A 16,643-nucleotide genomic window follows, 5' to 3' on the forward strand; every position below is an offset into this window, starting at 1 on the left:
GGAAACCAATTGGTGTGCTTCTTCCTGGAGAAGACTGTTTTTCCCACTCTCAGCATTTATTAGTTAACCCATAAAAATAGCTCTTTAGGAAGAAACATTTGCCATGAGGGCAGTAGAGGTTGTAGATGTGAAACAGTAAACTTGATCTGGGTAGTGTAGACACACTCCCTTAATCCCAGCACTCAGGAGGCAGAAGTAGGTGGACCTTCTGAGTTTGAAGCCAGCTTGGTTTACAGAGCAAGTTCCAGGACAGTCAGGGCTACAAGAGACACCCTGTGTTGAAGAAAATATATAGAGAGAGGCAGACAGAGAAAGAGAAAGACACAGAGAGAGAGAGACAGAGAGAGAGAGGGAGAGAGAGACAGAGAGAGAGGGGAAGGAGAGAAAGAGAGGGAGGGAGGGAGAGAGAGAGAGACAGAGAGAGAGAGAAACAGAGAGGGAGAGAGAAACTTGGACTTTTTTTTTTTTTTTTTTTTTGGTTTTTCGAGACAGGGTTTCCCTGTAGTTTCTAGAGCCTGTCCTGGAGCTAGCTCTTGTAGACCAGGCTGGCCTCGAACTCAGAGATCCTCCTGCCTCTGCCTCCCGAGTGCTGGGATTAAAGGCATGCGCCACCACCGCCCGGCTGAAACTTGGACCTTAATGGTAGGATTTATTTTGCCAAATGATAGGAGCAGACTTGTATATGGAAACAGCATTCCAACACAATGAGAAGTCAAAATGATTGCTAATCATTTGAAATATTATGGCTATAGGCATATACATGTTCTCAAAATGTTAAATCTTTCTTTCTATTTTGAGTCACTGTTCCATTTCGTGTGTGCCATGGGATAGTAGAAAAGTGCAAGCCATAAAGTGTTTATTGATTCCATAGATTCTGAGTGGAATTATGATATATCAGAATATATAACTGTTCATATGACCCTTATTCCAAAATGCACATAGGCATGCTATTTGCACCATTCAGAAATTTATTTTTCCTAGTACTTTAATTTTATGTCATAAAAGGAGACTGTCGTTCATTTCCCGGGTGCCTAGAGCTGAATAGTCATACAAACTTTATTAATTACAACACTGTTTGGCCAATAGCTTAGCATATTCCTAGCTAGCTCTTATTTCCTAAATTAACCCATTTCTATTCATCTGTGTATCACCACTAGACTGTGGCCCTCCTATAAGGTTCCAGCGTCCTTCTTCTTCAGCAACTACATGGCGTCTCCTGAGTCCACCTTTCTTCTTTCTGTATCTCTATTTGGTTTTCCTGTCTGGCTTCACTCTGCTAAGCCATTGGCCAAAAAAGCTTTATTCATCAACTAGTTAAAGCAACACTAACATAGAGAATGACATCCCACATCATTATGGTCTCTCATAACAGTTTCCTTCTTAAGAATGCATGAAATAGCTTGGTGAAAAGTAAACTTATGAATGATTTTGAATTTTCCTAGAGAATACAGAACCACTTCACTGAGATCAGTGACTATTATGCTGATGAGCATTAGCAGCTATTCATTGACTGACTACCAAGAGAAGGGTGCTGAATTGTGCATTTTGTTTCATGTTTACAGTTTCTTGGACAAGTTTCATTGATATCTCCACTCACAAGTGAGGAAAAACACACTGAGAAAACGAGTTGCTTTTCTGTGCTTGTTTCTAACAGAAAAATCCTGTGCTTCTCACCACCCTTCTTGGTGGTCAGGAGGCTGACCGTTATCAGCTGTGCCACTAATACCTTCTTTACTGGCATATTTCTAGCTGGCTGTGTGTGTTCAGCCAAAGGGTGTCCTTTATAATAGACCAGAAAGTAAAGAAAGAAAAGGTCCAGCAGGGCACATCCATCCCTATCCCAGCACTGGCAGTCAGTGGTTACTCTATATCTCTAGCACCTGCAAGCTGACACCCTTCCCAAGTCTCTCACTCATCAGACCCTTGTCTCTGCTTATTCTCTTTCCTTGGTCCATAGGTGCCTTAAATGGTCCTTGCTCTGCTTCTGCATTCTCAGTTACCTTGTTATCCCCATCCTTTAAAAGAATGCCACCCCTCATCCATAAAACTATCTTTAGCATATCATTTCAATTGGCCTTTTCCCCCTTTGTGCATGCTAAAGATGCCAAGAGATAATGTGGCTAAGTTGCAAGGTTAGTGCATGGTATGCCTGACTTTCCTGGGATTCTACCTCTGCTCTGTTGGATACTGAAGTGTATGTCTTTTCTGCTAACATTAAGCTGTGCTCAATACTGAATGGTACCCAAAGTATGGGAAGAGTTAATTATTTACCAAGAGCAGCTAACGTAGACGCAGGAGATAAGTTTTCAACAGAAAGGTTTTAGAAATATAGTCTCAGGAGGTCCAATACTAGAACCCCTACACATGTAGACATGGTGAGCTATATGAAGAGGTTCACCATTGGAGAGCCATGAGTCTCAATGTGGTGGTATTGCTCTATCTAAATCACATTGAATCTGTGAACACTATAATTTCTTTTAAAGCAGTTAGCTACTTAAGACTGTGAGTGTTTGATCATTATGTCTCAGGATGATCATGATAGCTCTTTTCACTGTAGGCGTTAATAAAAGATAATTGACCTTGGCTCCCATGGTTCGCTTTCAGCTCGGGGACACAGCTCCCATCATGGCCAATTATCACACAGTAATTCCAACAACAAAAGTGACTTTTGCTTAATTAAGCAATTCTCTAATCACCTTCCCAGCCTGGAGGATGTAGCATGGCACATATTAATATGACCGTTCCATGTGGACAGCTCAAACACAGTGTGATTTTCTAAGTATTCTCTAAGATGGAACAGTTTGCCAAGAGGATACAGCGTAGAATTGATCCTGGAGAAACTTTGAGAATTGAAACCTACTCCTACCCCTGAACTTCTAGCTCAGTGCAGGAAGAATAGACTGCTCTGTGTAGGTAAATTCAATCTCTTTCAGTCACACCCCAGTCTTCATCATCAGAGATGCTCAGAGTTCTTCCGAGTTAATAGTAACATCACTGCACCCCCATGTGGCAGCAAAAGAATTATCCATGGAAATGGAGTAGAGGGAGGGATTTAGGAGAGACTGCATGAATGATGTGAGTTCAGGATGGAGGATCATTTGGAAAAGAGCAGTCTCTGCCCAAAGGCACAGAGATGGAGTGAACGAACAGATTTGGTTCCCTAGGACACTTGCTAAACAAGACTTTCAAACCACAGGCGTGGGAAACACTGTGCTGAGGGAGTGAGTATTGGAAGAACTAGCCTGACTGCTGCAGAAGCTATGCAAAGCGGAGGAGGTCACTTGAGAACTCACCAAAGAGGATCCTGAGAGGCAATCTGGAAAAGACACAGGGCTTAGCCCACCCGAGATGAAGTGTGAGCAAGGGTGTGTGTGTATCCCAATAGGGCTAGAGGCAAGAAATCATCCTTTACCTACAACAATTCTTGACTTTCCTTGGTGAACTTCACGGTGCTTGGAAACCCTAATCATATTGGTTTGGCTTCCTAGTTAAGAGACCGAGATTTTAAAAGCACATCTTCCTACCAAGGCCATTATTCTTTAAATATGAGAGCTGAATGGAAATTTACTTTAGAAACTTTCCCTGGGCCCCTGGGCCCTAATTAAAAAGAAGTCTTGGATAAAGAAGAGAGCTTTGCCTATATTCCTGAACATGGGGTGTGGTGTTCCAGAGAGATTTATAATGTAGTTCGTTCTGTAACTGTAACCGTCCTTTTGAGGATTGTCTGCCACTCGGCCTTATAGTTACTTAAGTGCCAATATTAAGAGGCAGCAAGACAGATCAGGAGGTGTGCCTCAGAGACTTTTCTTGCTCACTGGGGCTTCATTTATCTCCTTCTTGAGACAAGATCAGCCATGGAATTGCTACTTCAGGAAGCTAGTGTTTGCCTGATCTGAGGGAAGAAGGTATAGCATAATGAGAATTCAGTGCCAGCAGCTGTGCTACCTGCTACAATACTCCATCATCCTGGGGATGCAGTGATTATTCCTGGTTGTACTTAGTGATGTTGAGATGTCCCAGCTTAGAATTAGATGTGGCTGATGTTCACTTTCTCCTCCGATGTATAATAAAGGTGACTGGTGAGCACCCTATGTGCTAATGGTAGATGGTGTTTCAATGTTTTCTATGTGGGCAGCATAATCCATTTTCTCATTGGGAGTGTTCAGCCAGAGCTGGTTTTATGACTTCCACTTTTCAGATGTAGAGTTCAGGGTTTAGCGGCTTTACAGGTTGAATTGTTGGTCTTGTTGGTTACTGGTAAAGCTGGGTTGAAAAACATCCAGGTTCTTTAAAGATTGATAGAGTTAAGCAAACTTTGAACTTAAGAATGAATCATCATTATGATGTAACTAATTTTTAAAAGAGTGTTTTGTGCTTATTTCCACCCAAGGAAGTTAGAAACAGTGTTGGCCTAGAAGCTACATATATCCCATCCCAAGTGCCTTCTGTGTGTTTATCATATCTCTTTAAAAATTGAAATAGAATCCCATCAGTCTCCCTTCTTCCTTTCCTGTCTAGACCCTCCCAAGTAGCCTACCTTGAATACTTTTCATGTCCCCACACTCTCAAGTCTCAAGCCCCTTTATTGTTATAACACACGCACACATATTTTTACAAATATATGCATATTTATGCACACAATACAACCTGCTGTGTGTTCTTTTTGTGTGGCTTAAAGGCTGACCATTTTACACTGGGCAACCGATAAGGGGCTTAGCCCTAAGGAGGGCTAATTCCCCTCTTCCCAGCAGTCACTAGTTGCCTGTAGCTCCTTGTCTAGGGATAGGACTATTAAATCTTCTGCCCCTTCCACACTAATATGTCTGTTGATATTGTCATCTTTAAATTTGCTGTGGTTCCATTTCCAGGGACTACTGTTTCACTGCAGACTCACTCTCCTTTTGGTTCTGAGTCTCTCTGCCCCATTTTCTGTGATAAGCAAGGCACTGCGATGTAGATGTATCTATCTGTTCAATGCTTCCCAAAATTTGTTGGTGTCTGCATTTTTGTGTGCTTGTGGTTTCTGTGGTTGTCTCCACTTGCTGTGAAGAGAATAAGAGAAGATGCTTTGATGAGGGGTGTGGATACACTTCTCTATGGGCCTGAGGAGAAGAACTTGAGTGCAGTAAGAAGTTACACTTGTCTAGAAAAATGGCAGTGGAAGATTCTTTTCTAGGTGCTATGATCTCACTAGCTCTAGAAAGCTGGTTAGGTCTCCAGTACTAGGCATGATTTTTCTCTTCTTTAGTGGAACTTAAGACCAATCAGACAGCTGATGGATGCCGCTGACATGTGAGTGGGTGTTGTTTCATGTCTGTGTGTATACAACATGGAATAAGAAAACAGGGAATACCAGAAACCAGGAAAGAATACAGGGATCATACATGCAATGGATAGCAGGATACAGGTGATAGGCGATGGGGAATGGAATGTGGGGGAGGGGACTCTGGCTGCGGAGGAAAAAGGGAAGTCAATACAGAAAACAAGCACCGTCCCACTGTATACATGCCCCTCACGTGTAGATTCTAAGTAGAATTGTCTGATAAAAAGAGATGGGACTTTTGCGGAAAAATGGAAATTAGTGACTTATCTTAGGTCTAGCATAAGAAGAATGCAAGACAAATCTAGAATATTCTGTTGTGTCAGAAGTCAAATCTATTATGTCATAGTAAAAGATCTCAAAAGACCATTCACCACCACTGGCCAAAATAAGCTAATGTCTGTGCCAAAGAAAATAATAATTAGAGTGGATTGAAATATAACACATTAAAATATATGTTTATGTCTATCACTTTAATGATAATATTTAAGATTTCCCCTTATTTGCAGCCTTGGAGAATGCTGAGGATCCTTCTTATTAATTTTAAGGCTGACATACAGAGGGAAGGAGTCAGATAACTATCTTGTTTGATATAGATTGAAATTCAAATAATCAAATAGTGAAAAGAAATTTATCTTTATGGCTGTCAGCCAGCTACTTAGCCAACTGGGAAGAGTGGTAAAAATATCATTATCATAAATGAATAAATCTGGAGAATATGATGAGCAAAGGAAACCTTATTAGAAGAAGTTAGATCACATACCGAGTAATTTCTGGTGTAGGTACACCCTGCAGTTCACCAAGGGGTCTTTCCTGTCTGAAGCCTATCTCCAGAAAAAAAATTGATTTTATGAGAGCTACTATAGTACTGTTAACACAGCAAGGAAAATCCAGGCTAAGAGTAACTATGAGACAAATAACCTCCTTTATTTATCTGTTTTTAAATCCTCTTCTTTCTCTGTTTGTCTGTGTCTACATCTAGATATCTCTGTCTGTGTCTCTGTGTCACCTTTTTCCCTCTTCTTCTACCTCTTGTGTGTGTGTGTGTGTGTGTGTGTGTGTGTGTGTGTGACGTTCTGAACAAGTATGTGGAGTTGGGTTTCCTTTCTCCACTTTTATGTGTGTTTTCAGCTTCAGGTTTGAAGTACAAGTATTTTACTTGCTGAGCCAGCTCACCAGACCATCTCTTTAAATTTTTAAGGAACAAGTTAGAAGGTGTAGGGAGACACCTTGAGAAACCAAGAGAGAAGTGGGCAGCTCTAGCACTCTCTAGGGCAGCTTCAGGTACAGACAAACACCAAGGCCTTCCGAGTCCACAGTCATGGTTCTTTTATCCCCTGTGCTCTATAATGTTTAAGATGTGTTTCTGCTAAAAGTCACTACAAAGCGGGAGAATTAGGAGTCTGTGACCAAAGACCCTGTGTTCCCCGTCCCCCAGCAATAGATCATACCTAAGCAGATTGCCTGCACTGGCAGCTTAATGCATGCTTATGGAATTAAATCATAACTCTAGAGGGACAACCTGCAGATAAAGATAACTTGAGCTTGTATGGAGGTGAACTTTTGAAATAGGAATCAAAGCCTTTAATTTTAGGTCAGTTTCAGTAGGACTGGTAAGTCTTAGGCTGAATGCAAATGGGAGTTGAGGTAGCAGGAAAGAACATCATCACGATTAAAAATCCTTGAGATTGTTTTTTTATTTATTGTTCTCTTATGTTTTGTATCCCGACCACAGTTTCCCCCCTCCTCTCTTCCCAGCCCCTCTCCCCACAACTCCCCTATCTCCCATATCCACTAGTCCTTGATTTTCCTTCTGAAAAGGACAGAGATATCTCCCAGACATCAACCAAACAAGGCCTAACAAGATTCAATAAGATACAATACATATTAAGGCTGGATGAGGCAGCCTCATCCGGTAGGAGAAGGGATCCCAAGCACAGGAAAAGGAGTCAGAGAGACTCCCAATCCCATTGTTGGGAGTCCCACAAGAACTCCAAGCTAAACAACATAAGATTATGCAGAGGATTTAGCTCAGACTCATACAGGGTCTACATATGTTACTTCAGTTTCTGTGAGTCCCGCTGAGCTCTGGTTAGCCAATTCTGTGGGTTTTCTGATGATGTCCTTGACCCCTCTGGCTCCTAAAATTGAGATCATTTTTGATAAAATTGAACTCATTTTTGAATCCCCATATGGCATTCAAGAATTATAAGAATTTAAATAATACAATTGCCTCTTTCCTGTCTCACTCTCCTAACCTAGACCAAAGATTTGAAGGGAAGTGGCAGATCTGCATAATGATGCCAGCACAATAATGTGTCACACGCGTCTGTGACTCTCGAGGGTGCACTGATACCCATGGAGAGAGTCTCTGTGTTGATGCAGATGACACTGTGGTACCAACAGGTGAGATTGTAACTGAGGATGATATCCCAGCATCTTCTTTTGGTTTAGCTAAACCATGAAGATATGGTGGTTTCTCTGTCTCTGTTTAAAAAATAATTTTAGTCATTCTTTGACAATATCATCTAGGATATTTTGATCATATTCAAAACCGTTCTCCCAACTCCTCTCAGATCTATACCCTTTCCTGCCTACCCAAATTAGTGTCTTTTTTTTTAAACTTACCGAGTCCAATTTGTGTGACCTTTATAATCCTAGGTACATGGCCATCAATTGGAACATTCCCTACCAATGATCACAACCTTAGAGAATGCTGACTCTCCCAGTGGTTATAAACTGTTACTAATTCATTAGCTAGGGTAGATGTCATGTCCACCTCCCTGATCCAGGCTGAGATTTGGTCTGGCTTGATGTCGACAAAGTCCTGTGCATGCTGTCCCAATGACAGTTGAGTTCATACCTACAAATACTACATTGAGAAAATACTGTTTCATGGTCGTCGTCTATTGCCTCTGGCTCCTGCACTCTTCCTCCCGCCTCTTTCATGATGGTCCTTGAGTCCAGCGAGGAGGAGATATAATAAAGACATCCAGTTTAGGGCCGAGCATTCCACAGACTCTTATTTATTCTCTGCATCTTGAGCAGGTGTGGATTTCTGTGTTAATTGTTGTCTACTGTGAAAAGAAGCGTCCCTGATGAGGGTTGGGAGATAGATGAATTAATTTATGGATATGACAATGACTCGTTAGGAATTAGTTTAATACCATGTCCATTTAACAGAGCCGTAGTAGTAGGGCAATACCAGGACAAATGAGTCATCTTGCCCCAGGTTCTTGGATCCAGAAATAGTGCAAGCTATTAGTTCCATCTCGTAGAGCAAGTCTTAAATACACTCACAAGGAATGGGTATCCCTTGACATCCGTGCCACTTATTGGTACCACTGAGAAGGCCTTGCCAGGCCAACAATTATGGTTTTGTAGCTTTCAGGGTTCACAGTTGGATAACACTGATGACTGCTTCTCTCCTTGATCTCATGTATACTATCTCCCAGCCATGTGGAATTTAGCCAGTGGTTTCCAGCTTCACACCAGCCTGGTTTCTCCATGTTCCATGACACACATATGGAGGCATGAAGTGTCATCAGTGATAGTTCTTACTATAAAGTTCTTGCAGGTAACCAAGAGCAATGACAGTAGCCTACACTGTGTATTGGGAGGTGGCAGTCTAGGGGACCCACTGGCCTGTATGTCCTAAGAAGTAAACCGTTCCATGCTCTGGGCAGTCTGTTGCTGGTGACAGCTGCTTCCAGCGATATTGTCAACCCTTTATAAGATATCTCTATTTAAATATTTTCATACGTTTATATTTCAGGAAAGTCTACAGTGAGTAGGTTTCCATATACACTTTCAAAAGAAGTCTGTAGTGCTATTGTTCTTTGAAATGTGTCTCCTGATTTCTGGCTCTGTCTCCCACGCAGCTGCTGTCTTAGTCACCCCCTCTGTGATACAGGCTATAAATTTCTTTAGGCTATGCCAGTAATTGGTAAGTAAGATGCTTACATTGCGAATACCTCTTGGCAATAATAATAATTATTATTTATCTTTTTGTATACAATTATTTTTTAGGCCTTCTGACTTTTAGTATGTGTAACCTAAAGCTTGGAACAAAATAGCAACTTAGTAAATATTGTATTACTTAATGAAATCAAGTTGGAGAGGGGTTCTTATATGGCACCAAAAGAGCAAGGAAAAACAAACAAACCCTAACCAATGTCTTTTTTTGGCTCTAGCTACTGCAGAAAACACATAGGCTTAATATTACAAAACTTGCAAACATCTATATTTCTTTATAAAATTCTTTCTATAATTTAATATGGAATATTTGCAAAGAAACTAGATTGTTTCTAAATATGCTTGCAACAAAGTATTTGCTGACAAGATGTCTCTGATTTACATTGAAAAGACACTGGGTTTTTGTAATTTTTGGTGTTGTACCAGATCCACATTTGGTAGCTTCAAATTTACACTGAAATTACTTTAAAAGCACACACGTTAGGATACAGTGGACTCCAATGTGGCAGTCAATCAAGTGCCCACCCCCTTCTCTTCTAATCTCAGAAGAGAGCATTTTACAGTTTACAGACTAACTCCATCCTTTTGTTATACAACTACTTCCTTAGCTTTCGCTACCTGGCAGTTCCAAATAATTGTGCAGCTGCCATCTAGTGGGCATGATCTGTAATGGCGTTAAGGAAAGTGAGCACAGAACTCACTGAGATGGAAACAGTTATGTTACTCCTAGAAGGAGGAATCTGCTAAACACATCAATACATTTCACAATGGTGAAGCCATTTAACATAAAATTCCAGTCAGAGATGTAGAGAAATGTCTTAAACTTTAATTACTTTGTATTAAAATGTAAAAAATATATCAAAATCACCATGAGGTGCAACTACAGATTTTAGAATGACTTAAGCAAGGAAGAGGGCAAAGCGAGTCAGCATCAAACGCTGATAAAGACAATGAAGGTTATTTACATAGGGCACTGTGGGGAGGCAGAGCAGTTCAACCACTCTGGAAGACAGACCCCGGCTTCTTATAGAGGTAGACATAGACACACTAACCACTCTGGAAGGCAAACCACTGCTTCTCATAGAGGTAGACATAGACACATTAACCACTCTGGAAGACAGACCCCGGCTTCTTATAGAGGTAGACATAGACACACTAACCACTCTGGAAGACAGACCCGGCTTCTTACAAAGATAGACATATGCATCCTAGAAACCCACAGTTACATGTCTACACACTTATTCCAAGAGAACTGAAAAAAGCACTTATGTAACATCTGCACACTAATGTCTATAGAAGCTTTGTAATAATCAATACCTGGAAAGACACCAAATGTCCACCAAGTAATTAAGGGATAATGATGATCCATTGAAATACCTTAATCCAACCTAAACAAATGCATTATTGATATGCATAACAACACAGATGACTCTCAAGTGAGTTTCTGGAAAAAATCAGACCACAAAAGATATAATTCCACTCGCAGAACATTCTGTAAACAAGAAACCCCCAAAATAGCAATCAGCTTGGTGAGTATCAGTGATGGGGGTATCAGACAAGGGGATAAATCACAGATAGGAATGACCTTCTGGTATAAAGAACTTGTTCTCTATTTTCTTCATTGATGGTTCCCATGATGATATGGCTTAAAACTCTGTCAAAAGCCAGGTGATTCGATACGTTGGAAAATATGCCAATAAATAAAGGGGCTATTAAAATACTTCACAAAGGGAGCCTAAATAGCTTTAACTTTTATTACAATCACTGCAGAGCGGGAGAAGGGCCGTCAGGGATCCTGCATCACAGTTGTGTGAGACAAATGGAAAGAGGGTCAGACAAATTGTACGTAAGACCTTCCACACGGACCCGTAAGAATTCTGGCACTGGGTTTTGATTCTACTCCATGTACTGGCTTTGTGGGAACTTAGGCTGTTTGGATGTTCACCTTCCTAGACCTGGATGGAGGGGGGAGGACCTTGGACTCCCCACAGGGCAGGGAACCCTGACTGTTCTTTGAACTGGAGAGGGAAAGGAAGGGGGGAGTGGGGGGTGGGGGAGGGAAATGGGAGGAGGGGAGGAGGTGAAAATTTGTAATAATAATAATAATAATAATAATAATAATAATAATAATAAAGAAAAGTGAAAAAAAGACTGATCCGAAGAGGTGATGTTAAAGAGTTTCACTTTCACGGGTAACTCTTACATTTTTCAGTACTAATTTGATTTGTGTGTGAAGGAGAAATATTAACTTTTTGTGTTTTACTGACAATATCCTTACATTACATTGCCTGACATGTTTTTCTAATAACTGATAACCAGAAAGGGAAAAAAAAGTCCAGAAAAAAGAAAGTACTTGATAGTATTTCAACTGATTGGAAGGTATTTCTAGAAACAGTTATAATGAATATCTTAATAACCAAGATGTTATCCTTAAATGAAATGCAAATGGTTGCTTCATGGAAAAAAATTTGTATGAAGTTCTAAAAAAATAATAAAATACTTTTATTTGAACATAGATCTACCACGTGCAGTATTGAAAGAATATGGCCCCCAAAGGGGATTAAGAGGTGTGGCCTTATTAAAGAAAGTATGTCACTGTTGGGGTGGGCTTTGAAATTTCCTATGTTCAATCTAATTCCCAGTGTCACAGTCTACTTCATGTTGCTTTTTGATCAAGATGTAGTCAGCACCTTGTCATACCTGCATACTGCCAAGTCCCGCCATGATGGTAATGGACTAAATCTCTGAAACTGTAAATCTCCACTTCAATTAAATGTTTTCCTTTATAAAAAAAAAAAGAATTCTGGGGAAAATTGTCTTCAAAACTTTCACTGCCTAATGCTTTGCCCTCAGGTTTACAGGTTTATTCTAGTTTCTGAGCTCCTCTTATGAAGCAGTAGCCTATTGGCCACTTTGTTAGATGACACACGTATCCCAGTGAATAACATTGAATTATGTTTTTATTTTTCAAAATGTTCCTATAACTGCATAGCCTTGTAAGGAGGTCAAGTTGTTATTTCTATTTTAAAAGTCCTCTATGATCATAGAAGTTATACCATTTTAAGAATCTATTTTTTTTTTATCCTGGGGTGACATTTATACCACAACTAATGATGTACATTGATGAAAAATGAACTTTACTGTTACCTTGATATTTAATAGATTGTGTAGAATCAAATGTTTCATGATGTGTTACCAGTATTTTTAAATAACCTAAAAATAAAAACAAATACAGCAAGCAAGTTCTAAGCTACAGAATAATGTTATAGTGGTTAATTTACCAAGGATAACTTTGTTGAGAAGTTGTAGGATTTAATATTCAAAATTATTCCCAATATTTTATCACAGCATTATCTGAGCATCCATTTAGTAATTGAGATGCAGGAATGCCCTGGACTGAATTGCTCCTTACAATACATGTAGTAGTTTGCTTTGCCTAGAATAGCCAGTGATACTTAACGTTTTCCAACATCTGAAGTCTGGAATTTTGTGTGCATGGTGTCTGATAAGTTCTGTTCTTCCCTTCAAGTTTCTTAAAGACATCAATAATCCTATCATATAGTTTAATTGACAAAAATTATCAATTTAGAGTCTAGTTTTCAAATGGGAAGTGAGGACTCTCCCCGTTTTCACTCAGAGCTCTTTGAAGTTCCCCAAGTTTAAAATATGTACAATGTGGTGATCACTTTTTTTATTTCATTTCATACAATAATCTATTATATTCTGTGTAACTCCACAGTATAGATGAGAAAAGTTAGAGGTTGGAATATATGAGATTCCACCCATGATCTAGGATGTAGAACTAGTAAATCACATGCTGACTCTTATTTATGGGTCTGTCCTGATTCCAATAGTATTTTCTATGTCTAATTTGAATTTTCCATGATAATAATTTTGCTTTCCATTTGATAGTAGACTCTTTATGACTAGCCACATACCACATTCCAACTTAATATACATTAAGCTTTCATACATGATAAAAATTAATCTTTGAGCTCTTTTTCGTGGCGCCTCCTAGGCTGTCGGCTGTGCGAAGATGGAGTTGAATATCTCCTTCCCTGCCACCGGCTGCCAGAAACTCATCGAAGTGGACGATGAACGCAAGCTTCAGACCTTCTATGAGAAGCGCATGGCCACGGAAGTGGCTGCCGATGCCCTGGGTGAAGAGTGGAAGGGTTATGTGGTCTGAATCAGTGGCGGCAATGACAAACAAGGTTTTCTCATGAAACAAGGTGTCCTGACCCATGGCAGAGTGCGCCTGCTGTTGAGTAAGGGGCATTCTTGTTATAGACCAAGGAGAACTGGAGAGAGGAAGCGCAAATCTGTCCCAGGATGCATTGTGGATGCCAATCTGAGTGTTCTCAACTTGGTCATTGTAAAAAAGGAGAGAAGGATATTCCTGGACTGACAGATACTACTGTGCCTCGTCAGCTGGGACCTAAAAGAGCTAGCAGAATCCGAAAGCTTTTTAATCTCTCTAAAGAAGATGACGTCCGTCAGTACTTTGTCATAAAGCCTTTAAACAAAGAAGGTAAGAAACCCAGGACCAAGGCACCCAAGATTCAGCGTCTTGTGACTCCACGTGTCCTGCAACACAAACGCCGGTGTATTGCTCTGAAGAAGCAACAAACAAAGAAAAACAAGGAGAAGGCTGTAGAATATGCTAAACTTTTGGCCAAAAGAATGAAGGAAGCCAACGAAAAGCGCCAGAAACAGATTGCCAAGAGGCGAAGGCTGTCCTCGCTGAGAGCTTCTACTTCTAAGTCTGAGTCCAGTCAAAAATAAGTCTATAGGGGTAACAAATAAATGATCAGACCATGAAAAAAAATTAATCTTTGAGCTGGGTGGTGGTGGAACTTGCCTTTAGTCCTGGCATCTTGGAAGCAGAGGCAGGCAGATCTTTGTGATTTTGAGTTCACCCTGGTTTACAAGAGCTAGTTTAAGGACAGGCCCCAAAGCTACAGAGAAACCCAGTCTTGAAACAAACAAGCAAAAACAAAACGACAACAACAATAACAAAATATTAATCTCCGGAAAGCATCTACTATGTAAAACATTTGTATTATATATTATAGTATTTTGTTTATAATTCAAGTGAGGTTTGACAGATCTTTTAAGAAGAAAATGATTGTGAAAATGGTTTTGTAATATTGCCATGGCTATTTCACCAAGGTCATGCTGGGGCTGAGATTCAAACCCAGATCTTTGCAGTTTCAAAGATGTAGTTTACATGGTAGATGCTCATCATGGCTTTTAGGATCCAAGAGATCTACTTTGAATCTCAGTTGCCCTGAAAAGTTAATTACAATTGCCGTTTCCTTTCACATTGGTATATAAGTATTGATGAGGACATCTTATTTCTTATTACATTAGATTGTAAGCATTGTGAATATACAAATTACTTTCTTTCAATTTCCGTTACTCAGTACTTACCTAACATTTTAACAAGGGCTTACTATACAGGGATTCATAAAGTGATTGAATGAATAAAGTTAAATTATTGAATAAATCAAAACTGGATGGAAGGTAGCTTTGTTTGGCAAGTTAGTTAATTTGTCTATCTATCTATTTATTTTGGTATTCATTTGCAAATGAGCTACAGTCTTCTCCATTCTATATCAGGTGCTGAACTGTTTGATTTGGTTTACTCAAGGTGCAGCCATTCTAATAGATCAAGGTCTGTACCAAACCAGTTGCTAACTCTTTTGACTATTGCACCTGACTGAGTTCTTGGCATATGATGATGGAGAAGATAAGCAGAAGTGATCACAATACTCATGAAAATTTTAAATAAATGGAAAATTTCTATTGTGATAGGAAGAAAGATACAATCTACTATGCAGCAGATTTCAGCTTTCTCTGATCTAATCTACATGGAATAGCACCTATGATTAAAAAAAACAGAGGATAATACAATCAATTTCATCATTATACAAAATCACTTTTCGCCTTTGAAGGTTAAAATGGTACTGCTGTCTTATGGGGTGAATGCCACCCTACAAATAGCACTGGTCAGCTGTGTGACTCCACAGTGCCCTTCCTTTCTAGGAGAGATGTGTCAGCGATAAGTTGGGCAATGTTCAAGCTTCATATATAGGGAATATTAAATCTCATTCATGCTGAAGGACACTGATCGTGTTATGGGAATATTATTTAATGTCCTTTCAAACGTGTTCAGATAATTTTATGAATGAACAGAGTTGTGCGGGTCTAAGGGTTCAGAATAAAAGGCATCAAGAAGAAAGGGATGCTTGAAAGGATAGTTAAAAAAAAACTTATTTCATTGTGAGAGAAAGCAGAACACGATAGATTACTTTTTCCAAAGAAAAATCTCTTCACTGCTGTAAGAATGGAGCCTCAGCTCAGCCTTGAGTGACCTACAGCACTAACCACATTCTGTGAGCTATTTACATTTCTCCTTTTGGTAGAAGTATATCAAGTGAAAAGGATATATAGTTAAAAATTAGCTGACTATACTGAAGTACTTTTCATGTTTTACTGTCGACGTCAAGACATACACACATACACAGATACACCTCTTCCTGATCAAATATATTATATTTTCCTCATACAACTTAAAGAAACACAATATGTTCTATAGTTGCAGTGTTTTTCAGAGGACTTTACAATTCCGGTGTGACATTCCCTGGGCTTTTGAAAATGCACTGATTACATTGTGTTCTCAGTACGTGGTGCAGGGGACAGGTGATTTTGCATGACCTACTGCAAACAGAAAATGTCAGTATGTTGGCACAATTTCCCTGTGCTTTAATGTCATAGACATTAAAAGCATGAAAAGACAGAAGTTTGTATGGAGGAGTTAGATTCAAATTAAAAAGATAAAGTCAATTCTACATGCATTACTGAATACTTTCAAGCATAAAGTGTCTTTTAGACATCACAGAGCCCCAGAAGACTCAAAAGTGGATCCTGCTGCTCATATCGAAATTTACAGGTGTTTAACGCAAATCCAATTTCAATTCAGTCTTAAGGAAATACATAAGGTTCAAAGCACTTTGTAGGTTTAAGAGGGAAGGAATCACTTTATGATAGTGCATGAGCCGACATAGACACGTTCTCCTTCCTCTAGTTAAACTCTGTGATGTCCCCAGCACACACTGGGTGAAGTCTCAGCTGCCTGGCAGTGCGCATGAGGCTTTCATGAACTGACCCAGCTACTTTTTCTCTGCAGGCTTTAATATGCCAATAAGCGTAACTGCTGAGAGCACTGTTTTCTTCCCCTTTGTCTTCTGTCACTGTCTGAATTACAAACTAAAGTAGCTAGCATTTAGCCAGTGCCCCAGACCTATTATTTAATAAGTTAATGAGTAGTCATATCCAGGTCTCT

The 16,643-nt window shown here is 39.7% G+C and overlaps 1 pseudogene; it reads left to right on the plus strand.

The window, feature by feature from the left end:
• Nucleotides 1-13,331: 13,331 nt before the first annotated feature.
• On the plus strand, nt 13,332-14,080 carry LOC119802600 (annotated as a pseudogene).
• Nucleotides 14,081-16,643: the final 2,563 nt, after the last annotated feature.

This window comes from Arvicola amphibius, chromosome 12 (assembly GCF_903992535.2).
Source record: "Arvicola amphibius chromosome 12, mArvAmp1.2, whole genome shotgun sequence".
Taxonomy (NCBI): domain Eukaryota; kingdom Metazoa; phylum Chordata; class Mammalia; order Rodentia; family Cricetidae; genus Arvicola; species Arvicola amphibius.